This window comes from Pinus tabuliformis, chromosome 3_2, assembly GCF_031772625.1.
Source record: "Pinus tabuliformis cultivar Carrire ecotype Pingquan chromosome 3_2, CPIR1, whole genome shotgun sequence".
Lineage (NCBI taxonomy): Eukaryota > Viridiplantae > Streptophyta > Pinopsida > Pinales > Pinaceae > Pinus > Pinus tabuliformis.
In genome coordinates this window covers 617,969,845-617,986,860 of record NC_142302.1, presented here as the reverse complement: position 1 = coordinate 617,986,860, position 17,016 = coordinate 617,969,845, and positions in this window count along the sequence as shown.

Below are 17,016 nucleotides of genomic sequence, written 5' to 3'. Positions count from 1 at the left end.
CCAATTGTTGCAAGTATCTACTGTACATATGTTATAGAAATTTTTGTGCCTTACAGCATTGAGCATGAAATGTCCATAATCCAAGGGATCCAAAGTCCCTAAATGAGTTGTTCCTACCCCTAAAGGAACAAGGTCAACCAAAGACATCTTCTCCCAGAAGTTCTCCACCAAAAATCACTCAGAAATGGTCAAATCAGGATCAATTCAATAGCTCCACTAGCTGCCTGCGTTGAAATGCAGAGGTTACACTGGCCAGTTGCACTGCAACGCAGGTAGAAGCACTACCAGGGTGCGCTGAGCGGGAAATGACAAATGGCAAGTTCATTCAACGAGGTGGAAAGACCCTGGAAGCTTCCAGAATCTTTCTCAATGACACTTGCCTCAATGAATTCGACCAAGTGATGAGTAAGAGGTTCACAACCTCCAAGTGGAAGCAAGAACTGACAGAGAGAAGCCACAAGTCAAAACATGAGCTGACTCATCCTCTCTGCTCACATCTATATATGGATCTCTCACCCAGAGGTTCAGGAGGCTGGAATTTTGTACTTTGCAGAGAATTGTTGTTGGTTTGAGATTGAGATTAGTACATTGGGTGATTTATGCTTTGTTGGAGGAGAGGAAGGGATTCCTTTGCTGGGAGGTAGATGCTGGATCGGGACTCACTTGGTTGTATCTCCTCTTGAACCTTGTTATCATATCAATAAAGCTATTTGAGTTTCTCCTATATGCTTGTATTTCAATGATGTTTTGTTATATTTACATATTTAGTTTACATCTGATCCTAAACTAGTTATGAATGTGAATCTATGTCTTTTGTGTAGTTTTCTTCTCTTATGATCTTGCAGGAACTGGGTGAAGCTGGACCAGTGAAAGAGCAGGCAGCGGGAAGCGAACGAAAGAGAGAAAGTGATTGGATCGACAAACTAGCGGAAGACACCGGTTAGTTACATCCTTCTTTCTCTATTTGCATCTCATAAAGAAGAATACTCAGATAGTTTTCCTTGTTTGTTGCTAAGGCACTATCACCTCTTAGAGTGGGATAGGGGCATTCCGAATTGGATACTTTTCCCAACAACAACATATGCATGAAATAATCACACTTTGTATATTGTGCACAAGCATAAAACAATCACACTCCTTCAAACTTGGAAAGGCATTCAAACAAGAAGTCTGGAAAACTCTGCTTTTAATGCAAGAAGCTCATAAGAAAGAAGAAACTCTACAAATCTAAAAACAATACTTGATTAATAAAAATATAAGTAAAGTTTCAAATAGACAACTACTCCTTAACAAGTATTCCTGCACTCAACATCCATTCACACCATAAGTGCTTAATATGGAAATCACATATTCAAGCATACAAGCTTCATAAATCAAATCTAAACGTTAGAAGGATTGAGATTAAATTAGTTAGCAAACTTCAACACCAAATACACTTGCTTTGAATGATATCAATAATTCTTCAACGCTTCTCTTATGTAAAAGGAGGTTCAAAACCCTTTTTTATACAAAGAGGGAGGATATTTAAAAAAATAAAGATAAACCCTCTTTAATAATAAAAAACCACTATTTCACAAGACACTTTAGCTTTGTGGTTATCAATATCTAGAAAAGAAATCTCACATTGGAGCACATGGAAAATATAATGATACCAGAGCTTTAACTTACACAACCCAACTTGTATGAGAGAAATCAAAGGTGTTACATGCACTTATGATGAGATTATTTCATATTTACATAATGAATAGACATAAACAGGATATGAAGATAATCTTTTCAAGAGACAGAGCATGCAGAAAATTTGAAGTCCATGCGTATATAGATAAAGCACATAGTTGATATATCATATTTTAAAGAAATCAATACCAAATATAGAATAAAAAAGCCACACAATGCTAATCTAATGAAGGTGTGTTGATATGAGTTGGTTGGGCCTTGACCAACTAGCTCACACCCTCTTAAACAAAATTAAATCACAGAATAAACTAGTTCATTAAAATAGAACAACAGATCTTGAAAAAAAACCTGGCATCAACAATCTTCTATTAAAATAAGATCAATATTTTATATCCCCAGTCATATGCTCTAGATCCAATCCAACGACATAAGACTATAATAACATCATCTACCCTTAGTATAGGCCATGTATGGTCTTTTTATACAAGTTAAATTACGAATTTAGGGTGTAACAACCTATTTTTTCAAATCTATGCCTGATTCAGATATATGTAAATTTATGCATTTTTAACAAATCTACCTAAAATAACCCTTGATATCTCTCATACCATGGTGAATTTGGGAAAACATCCCACCCATTACTAAATTTTCTATGTTAGGAACAAAACCCACATTCCGTAATTTTGAGATTCACTTTCATATGCACAAAAATCGAGGAGGGAGTTGGCAGTTTGAAAGTTGTGCGCATTTTGGGGTTGATTTGTCAATTTGCTTCTAGAAACTCACACATGTGACCTGGGTGCATTCTAACTCATGTGGAGGTGTTAAAACATCATTTTTGTAGAAAAACCATCCTTGGTCTTCCCATAAAGTGTGTCAACCTATCAAAGCCCCAAATTGGTGTAGGAATGTTGTTGATGCAGGAACAAGCCAAAAATTTGTTGCATATAGAAGTTGGTTGACCAATTATTTGTTTGTAACTCCATATGTTTCCTTGAGAACCTTTACATGCCAAATATGCACAAAGTGATGAAGACAACATGTACAATCTTTAATTAGTGGGGGAATCGTCACTGGTGTAGGAACAAGGTCGTCCATGTGCATCGATCAATCACGTATATAAAGATAATTTAACCACATCTAGAACCGAAGACACACAAATCCATCGTTAAGAAAATCTTTAGATTTAAATTTTGTTGCAAGGGAGATGTTTTAGATAGTAAATATTTTCTTAATTGCACAAAAATGCACAAAACGACGATATTAACCATATAAAGCATGAGGAATTTCAAAGTAAAAGGTGATGTAAAATCAGAAAAAAACAAAGGTATGACAATGGAATTATAGATTGGTATCAGATCATGGTGCAAATACTTGGACTGGATATGGTTATGGTTAGCCCATTTAGCCGATTCAGTTAGATGCATGTCGCTATGCATGCATTGTCATGGTTATGGTTGTCATGCATGAGGTCATTGTATGAAGTTAGTATCATCATGCATGATGTCAGTATATTGATATGCTTATGTATATATATGTATTGTGCTAATATGGATTTTTGTTGCAGATGAGATAGCCTCCCCTAAACTTCATTGAGCTATGTTGATTATGCTTATATTAGTTTACCTGACATGGTATGTTTACATGGAGAAGAGGATCAAAGATGATTAGAAAAATGGTGGACTATAGTTCATGAGACTCTCCTTATAGATCAGATGAGAAACCAAGATATGGGTACTCTCTTGACATGGCAGGCACCTTGAGAAATTTAAAGGTGGAGATTAGAAGGTGCAAAGAAGATAATGACAAAATCATTTAGTCACAGGAAAGACTTGCTAGGTCACATGAAAAACAAGTAGATGTCAATGTAGTTATCCTTTACAGTTTGTTAGATTTGCAGAGATAGGGACAACCACAAATCATTTATGGAAAGGAGGACAAGACTAATGGGGCATATGTTAGTAGGTCTCATGGTGGGCACAAGTCGGACAAGGATGACACATTCAAAGATGGTAGGTTCTTGGATACATATGATATGAGAGGCAGTGGATATGGGTTCTAGTCTAGTTTTGGTTTAGATAGGTATCATGGTCATCATCGCTATCATACTTACAGGAGGAGTGATAGGGGATATTTTCCAGACGAGTTCAAGAAATCCAAGCCACCTACCTTTAATGGGGAGCTAAAGAAATCGAAATATTCATAGGCATGGTTTATTTAAATGAAGAAGATCTTTGAGCTACATGAATATACAGAGAACATGAAGGCCATGATCATTAATTTTAGTATAAAGGGAAAAGCAGACATCTGGCTGGGAAGATGTGAAGCATTTCAAAGACAACATGATAGAGGATTTGAGTTGGCATGAATTCAGGGGATTCTTTAGGAAGAAATACTTGTGAGAGAGGTACTATGACGATAAGGCAAAGGATTTATATGAGCTAAAGATGGGGTCTAGAATAGATGAGGAGTACACGACTAAGTTCTTGTAGTTGTTGAGTTATATGCCTTATATTAAAGATGAGAATACAAAATTTCAAAATATTTATCAATGGATTTCCATTAGCATTTAAGGATCAGATTGAGTATGATGATCCTCAGTCACTTGAGGAAGTCATTGGGAAGTTGAAGCACTGTTATGAGAAATCAAAGCGTAAGACCGAAGGGTTAGAAAGGGAATGAAAATACTAAAGGTAAATGGCCACTAAAGCTCGCAAGACCTTAAGATGTAGGTGAGAAGGAAAATGTTTCTCCTTACAAGAAGTTTAATGTGGTAGGTAAGGGACATGGACCTCAGCTTGGAGAGAAGAAGAAGTTGCAATGTTGGATATGTGGAAAGGATAATTGCAAGAAGTATTTTTCATTGTATCAGGGTGACAGGCCTCAGATCTACAATGATCAAGAGGTGCAGGAAATTGGGGATTTCGGGCAGAGCATTCATCAGACCTATGCATCATTTGACAACAATAAGGTGAATCATCAGGAATCCATTATTGAGATGGACGGTAACTTTGTGATCGAGTTGTTTCTCTTTTGATTGACCCTAGATCTAATTATAGTTATGTTAATCCTGACCTGGTGGATAAGTGTGGTTTGAGAAAAGAAGTTCATGCAGATTCTTGGTATGTGAAATTCACTACAGGTACTAAGAAAATAGTTCATCATTGGGTAAGAGCTTGTGCATTTGAGCTAAATGGAATGCCTACATCAACACATCTAAATTTGCTTTCGTTGGGATCATACAATATGCGTATGGGTATGGATTGGTTGGACCTTCACAGGACCAAGGTGGATTCTTACAAGAAGGTTATTGAGTGCTTGGATGATAATGGAGAAAAGAAAATCTTGCAAGGAAAGAAGAATCCTATGTCAGTGAGAATGGTTACAACTATGCAGGAAAATTGCAGTTGCAGGAAAGGGTGTGTATTGTTTACAGTGCATGTTTATAGTGATAAAAGTAAGGATGTTGAGGATGTGGAAGTCTTGAAGAGGAATCCAATTTACATCAGTTTCAAGATGTATTTCCAGCAGAGATTTTATAGTTTTTGCCTCACGGGGAATTGGAATTTTCTATTGAGTTTGTACCAGGGGAAACACTAACATCAAAGGCACCTTATAAGATGAGCACTCCATAGATAGTGGAATTGAAGTTGCAGTTGAAGGAATAACTTGAAAAGGGATACATTAGGCCAAGTGTGTCACCTTGGGGTGCACCATTATTATTTGTGAAGAACAAGTATGGTACTCTTAGGTTGTGCATTGATTATAGGAAGTTGAACAAGGTGACGATCAAGAATTGTTAAAAAATGTGGCAAGAAATTCTCAATTTGACTTTAGCCTTAGTAAAACTGAGTGACTCAAATTTCTACATCAACAAGACAAATTGGAGGCAATTAACTAGTATGACATGAATCTTGTCACTAAGTTTACTTAGTAATTTCGAGTTAGAGCGCTTAGAGTTCAATTATGCATGTGTGATTGCTAAATTTCAGTAATACAATTCAGTTATTTTCAATTGTATTGAGTTAACTGACCTCTAACTATTGATAGAGTCAGTTGAAGGTCAGTTGTGTAGTGGGACACCATTCTAACTCAAAGATCAGTTAATTAACTGATCAATCAATCCAAAATAGCTGGTGCATGCGAAGAATTTGAGTTCACCCACTGAAGTGGAGATGACAAGGCAATGTAGCATTAGTTGTAGACTAGTTTTGATTGTACATGTGTTGCATGAGTTAGAAGATCAATTCTTTGGAATTTTGCAATCAATTTGGAGGACATTCCTAAATAATAGGGGCTAATTTCCTCAGGATTTGTGCAAGGAAATGGGAGGCTTGGTGAGGAAATATTTGGCTAATTATTTTTCCGGAGTTTCTCATTGAGCAGGAACAATTATTCTTTTACAGGTTGAGCACAAAGTTGGAGCTAGAAATTGTAATAGTTTCTCAATTCAACAAATTAATTCAAAGAGGCTTGAGGGGTTTTTCCCATTTGGGTTCCCCTAGAAATCACTGTGTATTTTTGGTTTTTCTTATTGCATGTCTATAAATGTTGTTCTAAAGTATGAATTTCATTTCGCAGATCAGTAGAGTAGAATTGCGTCTCTTGTTTTTCAGTTTGAAAAATTACAATTTCTATCAAATTTATACATGGTATCAAAGCCCTAAAATCACATTAGAATCAATATTTTGAACTTGTCTCTCAAGAATTTCGATTTTTCAACTTAGTGCAACAATTGTTTCTTTAGGATCGAGATAATATCTTTCAATGGACTAAGGTTGGCGTATGCCCTTGAGGGTAGCTCGAATTTCATAACTTAGAAGACTTTAATGGAATTAATGCTCAATGACAATGATGTGTTAGAATATATTAAAACTGATATTGAAAAACCCTATCAGTTAGATGCACAACAATTAGCCCAATGGAAGAAGCATGTTGAAAAGGCCAAGAGAAATATTCTCGAAGGTGCGAGGGACCATGTGGTCTCAAATATCCATGGTACAGATACACCATTTTCTATGTGGAAGAAATTGACTAAGCTATTATAAAAAATCAGTGAGAATAGAAAATTTTCCTTCAAAGACAAACTTCAAAACATAAGGATGCAAAAGAATGATACTATCCCGCAATATCTCTCCAGATTTATACAATTTCATGATGAGATTGGAGGGGTTGGGGTGACTATTTCCGAAGATGACTTGGTGAGCTGGCTCTTCTATGCCTTCCAAAATCCTTGCACAATTATTCAGACTCTATGAATGGAAGGAAAAAATTACCGAAATGGGAAAGTTTGTGGTCTTATTTGGTTCAAGAAGTGTTCAGGAGAAATACTTGAGATGGAACTTCATATAGAGCATAGGATGAAGAGAATTTTTCATTGGCTAGAAAGGGGAAGAAGGGAAAAGGGAAGAAGAACCAGAGTAATCCTAAATCTAGCCAAAATAATTGCAAGAATAAAGACTCGAGCAATATCAAATTCTTCCACTACCATGAATTCGGGCACTATGCAACATAATGTTTGCACAAGAAGTCTACCAAGAAGCTTCCATGAGGAGAAGGAGGTGAAGCACTAGCCTCACAATTCAAATTAGATTTCACCCTAATAGCATGCATGGCCAACACTATTATGGGGAGTGTGTGGTACCTTGATTCCAGTGCCTCGCTCCATACAACAGGGTGTAAGGAGTTTTTCAGTAGCCTGGAGGAGAAGGATCTCTAGATGCATATCGAAATAGGGGATTATGGGAGGTAAAATGCTACAAGAAATGGTACTATCACCTTTGAGAGGGAGAAAGCATCTCCTCTTCACTTAAAGTATGTTATGTTTATACCTAGGCTGAAAAAGAACATGATCTCTGTAGTAGTTTTGGAGAATTGTGGCTATGATTTTATTTTTTGTAAAGGGAAAGCCTATCTAAGACACATAACTACCAGGAGGGTGAATAAAATCATGGTTTGAGTGAAGAACCTATACAAAATTTTGGTGGGAGATTGTGTTGCATTGAGCAATGATGGGGTGCAAAATTGGGGTGACCCAATTTCCCCTTTCTTTATAAATTTCGATTATGAGGCCTGTGGGTTATGGCCCACATAACTGTTGGAGACTTTTATCTTTCGCTTAAGCCTCAAAACCTGGGACCATAACATATCGGAATAACATGGGAAACCCAACCAATGGGCACTGGTCCCACTCGAACGCACAAAACCGGACCTCAAAAAGAATCAACTCCATTCCATAAACTATCGAGTCCACTCGAACTGTTAAACCATGCACATATTCGAGCGCGATTGTCATTCGATGAGTGAAATGATGGACAATCCTGATCGTCATTTGATCAGTGAACCAACAGAGGGTCCAAATCGCTAGAACTCAACAATGATTTATCCCCGCTATATAAAATCCCATCGAGTCCAAAATCCGAATTAACCTCCATTCTTGTTCGTACCCAATATCTATTTGATCAGTCTTTTAATGGACGGTTCGATTACCTCTAGATTTCAACTCAATTAAAAATATGGCTCATAACCTCATTGGGTCTGTTTTTTGGAAACCACTTATGGCTTTTGAGTCCATGCAATAATCCGCTTACCATCGTTGAAAATTGCTTTCGCTGTGTAATGGCCTTGCGTCTATGCCATGCAATGACCATCGATCTGTTGATTTGTCGATCAGACGATCGACATCTATTTAATCTGCCATTTCTTCATCAAAGTTCGCCAATGTGGGGTTAATCACTCTTTTACTCAGTGGCTTGATCTAGACCATTGATCTCTGAGATCAAACGGCCCCTGTGCATTCTCATCCGTTTCCTCCTTAACTTAATCTTGCTTGCTTTTGATGGACTCTGTGTTAAAACCATGGTTTCTGCCATACTCTGTTTTAAACACACGATAACTCCACATATATAACAATCACTTGATATCTTTAGATCGCCATCGATCCTACAATGATCGATGGTCGATCAAAACTGCAACACTAACACATTCAAATTATCTATGAACACATAGGCACACAATTTCAATACTGAACACACTTTATATTATACACAATATGATTACAAGCTAAGGCATTTTAGCCTTAGAAACAAGCTCTCCTTTTGGTTACATTTTTACCACTCTAGTTTACACAAATTCTATTTGTCACTCTCTATCCTCCTCTGTCTATGCAGGTTCATATATATATATATATATAAGAAATATTGGATCGGATCACTGGAAGGATCCAATCAAATCCACTCCTTGATTTCATCTCACAAATATCTCAACAAGCCTTAATTATTTATACAGCTCGCTATATGGATATAGATGAATACATGGTATATTACATTAATATTTAATTAAGTCGATCAAATTACTCAGTTTTAACATATTTGTCCCTTGTGTTACTCTGATGGTCCACATCCTCCTCTTCTCCACTCAAAATTTGCAATTTTGATTAAGGGGGTCAGATGCACCTGCATCAGACTCCCGAGGCACAAAAATTTATGACCTCCTAGTCATATGCTTCTCCTTATCCTTAGAAATTCTTCCCACTTCTCAGTGGAACTGCCTTCATGATCTTCTGTGAGCTGTAACCAACCTCTGTAGTAACAGTCTTCTTTACTACACGATACCTCACCACGCTTTCTCCTCTGAGCTTAGTCTTTCGGCATCCTATTGAGCATTCCTCGCTCTAGGTTTTTTGCAATCTTCTCACCTTCAGCTGCCATTCTCTGCACGATAGTAAGACCATAACTCTCCAGCTTTATCAACTGTACCTCTTTTCCCTTGTTCCTTCTCACAGGAAAGCTTTCCCTGCTCTAATACCAAATGATGGGGTGCAAAATTGGGGTGACCCAATTTCCCCTTTCTTTATAAATTTCGATTCTGAGGCCTATGGGTTATGGCCCATGTAACTATTGGAGCATTTTATCTTTTTCTTAAGCCTCAAAACCTAGGACCATAACGTATCAGAATAACATGGGAAACCTGACCAACAAGTGCCAGTCCCACTCGAACGCACAAAACCAGACCTCAAAAAGAATCAACTCCATTCCATAAACTATCGGGTCGCTCAAAATATTAAACCATGCGCACATTCGAGCGCGATTTCCATCGATTAGTCAACCGATGTATGGTCCTGATCGCCAGAACTCAACAATGATTTATCCCCACTGTATAAAATCCCATCGGGTCCAAAATCCAAATTAACCTCCATGCTTGTTCGTACCCGATATCTGTTCGATCAGTGTTTTAATGGACGGTCCAATCACCTCCAGGTTTCAACTCAATTAGAGATATTGCTCACAACCTCATCAGGTCTGTTTTCTGGAAACTGCTTACAGCTTTTGAGGCCACCTGATAATCCGCTTACCACCATTGAAAACTTCTTTTGCTGTGTAACGCCCTCGCGTCTATGCGATGCAATGATCATCGATCTGTTGATCTGTCGATCGAACGATCAACATCTATTTAATCTGCCATTTCTTCATCAAAGTTCGCTGATGCGGGGTTAATCACTCTGTTCCTCAGTGGCTTGATCTAGACTGTTGATCTTTGAGATGAAATGACCCTTGTGCATTCTCGTCCGTTTCCTCAACTTAATCTCTCTTGCTTTTGATGGACTCTGTGTTAAACCACGGTTTCAGCCATACTCTATTTTAAACACACGATAACTCCACATATATAACAATCACTCGATATCTTTGGATCGCCATTGATCCTATAGTGATGGTCGATCAAAACCGCAACACTAACACATTCAGATTATCTATGAACACACAGGCACACAATTTCAATACTGAACAAACTTTATATTATACACAGTATGAATACAAGCTAAGGAGTTTTAGCCTTAGAAACAAGCTCTCCTTTTGGTTACATTTTTACCACTTTGGTTTACACAAATTCTAGTTTTCACTCTCTATCCTCCTCTGTCTATCCAAGTTCATATATATATAAGAAATATTGGATCGAATCACTAGAAGAATCCGATCAAACCCACTCCTTGATTTCCTCTCAAAAATATCTCAACAAGCCTTAATTATCTCTATAGCTCGCTATATGGATATATATGAATACATGGCAGATTACATTAATATTTAATTAAGTCCATCAAATTACTCTGTTTTAACATATTTGTCCCTTGTGTTGCTCTGATGGTCCACATCCTCCTCTTCTCCGCTCAAAATTTGCAATTTTGATTAAGGGGGTCAGATGCCCTTGCATCAAGCAGCAAGGCTGATAAAGTCTAGAGTAGGGATGTTGGAGAACTTTGGCACATGAGATTGGGTCATCTACACCATGGTGCCTTAAATATCATGCAACAAATAACCACCTATCTCCCTAAATGCTCCCTTAACCAACAGGATGTCTGCAAGGGATGCACATTAGGGAAATATGTTAAATATACTTTCCATGGTTGAGAGAGAAGAGAAGATGAAATCTTGGAGTGAGTCCACTTTGTTGTTTTTGGAGCCTTTTCTATAGCCTCCACAACAAAACATAAATACTATGTTATTTTTATTGATGATTTCTCTAGAAAATGTTGGATCTTCTTCATGTCGAAGAAGGATGAAGTTTTCGCCAAATTTGTTTAATTCAAGGAATTAGTTGAGAAGGAGACTGGGAAGAAGGTGAAGGCTCTAAGGAGAGACAATGAAGGTGAATTTGTTTCGCATGCCTTCAAGGAATTTTGTGCCAAAGAAGGTATTCAAATAGAGTTGATATAAATGTTGGAAATAATACTGAGAGGGGGGGGGGGGTGAATCAGTATTATCAGATCAATATAAATTTTCACTTTCCATATTAAGATTCATATGTGATGCAACAAGTATATATCCAGTAAACATATGATTCAGTTAGTTGATCTCTAATGAGTGCATCAAAACATTATTAACCATATGAGAAGTAAACCGGAGCAGTAAAATAAAATAGATCATCACACACAAGAAGCACACATGAACACCATGATGTAAGGTGGAAACCCAATGTGGGTGAAAACCACCTGTTGCAAGCCATCTCAATCTTCTTTAATAAGAAATACCTTTTACAATAGTTCTGTACTGGTGCAGACTTATACCAGTACACATGCTTCTACCTGCAGAAGGCTACAACCTTCTCTCGTTCTCCATACTCTCCTGGAAGGGAGCTACAACCCCCATAGTTCTTGTACTAGCCGATCCATTTACTAGTACGCAGGCTGCTACCTGATACAATGCTCCAAAGTTTTCAACTGCTACTGGAAGGGAGCTACCACCCCCTTAGCTCTTGTACTAGCTAAGATACTAGTATGTAGGCGCTGGCCTACAATCTTCTCTCCTCAAGGTACCACGTTTCATACATTTTCAGACTGGATACACCTGAAGCACAACACATAATCTAAAAGGCCACGTTTCATCCAATTTTCATACTAGACCCATTAATATCATTGAAGTACATAATCAATCAATCTTCTTAATCACCCAATCACCAGATCAATACATATACAAGGATAATATGTGTGTTAGCAACCCGATCTAGTCCATTAGATCACATAAATATGAGTCATTATGATCCTGATCCATTATTAGATCTCATCCATCAACACAATCAATCAAACTGATTATGTAGAATACTGACACCATTAAACAATCATCAGAACACATCAACAACCTGAACCACCTGTAAATTTAAACATCATAGCTCAAGTGGTATACACTATTACAACGAACCAAACCTGTGTACATACGCGCTTTCACCAAGGCCAACCCACGTACAGATCTATAAATATTCAATCATGACTTGCAGCGATTTCAAACTTAAGTTATACCCAGTTCAGATCATTACAAGTGTTAGTATACAGATCTAGAATAAGCATAATCAACTATATAGATATAGTACATTTCAAGCCATTTGATCTTGATCTATCCTTAGATCTTGTTCTCCATCAACGGTGAGATCCCTCTTTAGCTCAGATCCAGATCTGCACCATAACCCAATCACAGTATTCCAGGTCTAGCACTTTATCATATATTCAATAATTGAGATGATGTTTTGTCGAATGATCTCCTTCCTCTTTTATAGTCTTATGCCTTTCACAATACCACAGTCCAAAACCATAATAACAGAATACCATGGACCCAATACTTGGGATCAACACTTTTGGATGCAATACCACGGACCAAAACCATAGGATTAAAAATTGTCGGACTAATACCATGAACCAACCATGAAAGTGCGTGAGATCAACACTTTTGGATACAATACCACAGACCAAAACCATAGGATCAAAAACTGTCGGACTAATACCATGAACCAATCATGAAAGTGCGTGAACTTTTCTCTTGCATGAAGGGAACTTTTCTCTGCATGAAAGTGCGTGAACTTTTCTCTACATGAAATAAACTTTTCTCTGCATGAAAGTGAGTGAACTTTTCTCTACATGAAAGAAACTTTTCTCTGCATGAGAGTACGTGAACTTTTCTCTACATGAAAGAAACTTTTATCTTCATGAAAGTGCGTGAACTTTTCTCTACATGAAAGAAACTTTTATCTTCATGAAAGTGCGTGAACTTTTTTCTACATGAAAGAAACTTTTATCCTCATGAAATTGCGTGAACTTTTCTCTACATGAAAGAAACTTTTATCTTCATGAAAGTGCGTGAACTTTGTTGCACTATAATTTATCATTTGAGATGAGTGGGTTGCCATCAAGTACAACATATGTATCATAATGCCAACAATCTCCCCCTTTAGACTTGATGGCAACAACAACCAATCACTCTCCCCCTTTGACATCAAGGGCAAAGGGCAGACCAAGATAATCTCTTTCCTAGATGAACATTCCGCTGCCCATACTCCCCCTGAGTACCTGCTGAAATCTCTGAATGAGCTCCCCCTTTGTATATGCCAAGAAGTACCACTCTGTCCATGCTTCCTCTGAGTACCTGTTGAAATCTCTGAATGAGCTCCCCCTTTGTATGTGCCAAGGTGTACCAATCTATCCATGCTACATGCTGAAATATCTTCTCTGCTGAAGTGTGATGTTCATGCTCCCCCTGACTGTAAGCAAGGTCTGCAAAAATATGTTCTACAAGAAGAACATGACTCTATACATCATAAATGACCTTCCTATCACCAAAGATTCATACATACATCTATCTCCCATCACAATGGTGATATACCAAAATTTTACATATGATAACATAAGAGAATAACATCATTCATCCCAGGCATAGTGGGGAAACCAACATAGGCCGTTACATGACCTGAAGAGATCTCATCAAATGACTACAATAGATAGAGACACTATTACATCATGAGTCTTGATATGACCTTTACAGAGACCAATCACCTAAATAAGATCATGATAAACATCAGCAACGACACTGTATGATCTGCTCCATAGCATCTGTTAATAGCAACTAGACCAACAACTTGTATTAGTGCATGAATCATCAAGGTATGTCTGAATCAACTCATCCTTTTGAACATAATTCTGTATATAAAGAATCATTCACATTCTTATCATATGTTAGAAACACCATAGCCATCCAGATTTGCATGAACCAAGTATCATCAATTGGGAATATCTGCATCAATCAACATATGTACGAAACAACCTATCATCATATAGGTAAGAACTCATCATCATCATGTCTCCAACAATGCAACTTTGAATAATCATCCATGTATCCAGCCAACAATCCTCATCCATATATGTGCCAAGAACAATAGGAATCCGGCATCATAACTGTAAAATATGATCTTTATGCATATGACGAAAACAGCATATGACTGACTCATCATCAAGTATAGAAGATGTGAATTCAAGCTATGTACTTCTCCTTATCCTTATGAAGATCACCATGTAAACACCATTAGAGAATAAACCACAAATCTGATCTAAATATCAAATATGTAACCCCAAGAATCATCTGAACAACTCATAACCATATCATAGCAAGATGAATCATTTATCCATATAAGCATCATCACCAAGGACTATTAACCATAATGCCAACAATGCATTAAAAGCATATGCTCCCCCTAAACCTGTGCCATCTTGTTTACTGTCAGATCTGATCATGCATATCAGCAAGAAGTATCAAGACATCATCATTATCAAGTTAGAAACAAAACGCTTCTAACCATCAAGTCATTTCCACATATCATCCGCAAATTGTAACCATTATCAAACAGTGCAAATAATAAACTGAATCATAACTGATCCTTTTCCTGAACCTGTCCCTACTGCCTTTCCTCAAACAATCATATACACGACTATGCCATAACCAACTCGCGTATATATGTGACTTCTCTTTAAGAAACTTGCGTATGAGATTTAGGACACTGAAGTTTTACACTTCCAGCTCCCTTTGATTCTGTTATGTCTGTATGTTGTGCTGTGCCGCCTCTTTCTGACTGTACTTCTTTCTTCTTCCATATCTTCAAGTGTGATGATGATGTTTTCTCCTTTTAGTATGGCGCCCATACTTTGTTCCTACATTCCTTAGCTATATGTCCAAGCTTTTTACATGTGTAACATCTCATATTTCTCCTATAGCAATCAACAGCTTTGTGACCAAACATATTGCAAGCAAAGAAATATCCATTAAAGTACCTTGAATGTGATGATATTTCTGCATGATGGTCTTGAAACCTTCTTCTTCTACATCTGGCTGCAACATGTCCAAGATTATGACATACATAACATTCAACATTATTCATAGGAGGAGTAAAAGATTTTCTTTGAAGAATTTCTTTCCTTGGTTGATGATGATATTGACCTTTCATCTCCTTATTGAGCATTTCAGATTTTGCAGTAGAGTCCCTTGTCTTACTTTGTGAACTAGATTCACCTTCAATAGATTCATGAAAACTAAGACTAGTTTTGATAGCAGGAGACCTTTGACTATTAAGAATATCATCCAAGACTTTAGTACTATCTTGAAATCGTAACAGTTTATCCTTTTCTTATAATTTATCTTTTAGAATATTTACCTCAACTTGATGTTGCTCTTCCTTTTCAAGATACTACTTCTTCACGTTTTCTTCAGCATTTATTTCTTCTTCCAACTGACGTCTTAGTTCAAGAACTTCATTTTCATGAGCTTGGAGTAGTTCTTTATTCTGCTTCTTTGATTCTTCAAGATCTTCTTTTAGCGAGCGGATAGTGGCTTCAAGACTTTCATAGTAACTGGATCTATCTCTGAGTTTCTTGATGGTTGTGCTTCTTTCATTGACTTCATCTCTTAGTGATGTTACTTCATCCTGAAACTTTTGATATTTGTCCTTGAATAACTTCCTTACCTTGTTTCCTTCCTCTAGTTTAGCTTTTAGTTTGGCAGCTTCTTCTTTGAAGACACATTCCCTTTTGTTCAATAGATCTTGTTGATTTCTAATTTTGTCTGTAAGCCTTTTAAACTCTGCCTCTATTTGATATCTTTCTTGCTCACCCATAAAATCAAATTCAGTTGTTTCGCTATCACTTTCATCTTTTCCAAATGGATAGATAGTTGGAACATCAGAGGATAACAAATTCACACTTGATAGTTCATCTTCATTCTAAAATGATTCTGAATCTGAAGTGCTTCTTCCACATAATCCCTAATCGATTCTCCCACTGTCATAGTTCTTCTGAGATGTCTTCTTCTGCTTAGGCGCTTTCTTCTTAAGCTTCTTTCCCATTGTTCCACGGATCTCCTTCAAGCGATCAAGCTTCTACAAAAGGACTTGCTCTGATACCAATTGTTGGAAATAATACTGAGAGGGGGGGTGAATCAATATTATCAGATCAATATAACTTTTCACTTTCCATATTAAGATTCATATGTGATGCAACAAGTATATATCCAGTAAACATATGATACAGTTAGTTGATCTCTAATGAGTGCATCAGAACATTATTAACCATATGAGTAGTAAACCAGAGCAATAAAATAGAACAAATCATCACACACAAGAAGCACACATGAACACAATGATGTAAGGTGGAAACCCAATGTGGGTGAAAACCACCTGCTGCAAGTCGTCTCAATCTTCTTTAATAAGAAATACCTTTTACAATAGTTCTGTACTGGTGCAGACTTATACCAGTACACAGGCTTCTACCTGCAGAAGGCTACAACCTTCTCTCGTTCTCCAGACTCTCCTGGAAGGGAGCTACAACCCCCATAGTTCTTGTACTAGCCGATCCATTTACTAGTATGCAGGCTGCTACCTGATACAATGCTCCAAAGTTTTCAACTGCTACTGGAAGGGAGCTACCACCCCCTTAGCTCTTGTACTAGCTAAGATACTAGTACGTAGGCGCTGGCCTACAATCTTCTCTCCTCCAGGTACCATGTTTCATACATTTTCAGACTGGATACCCCTGAA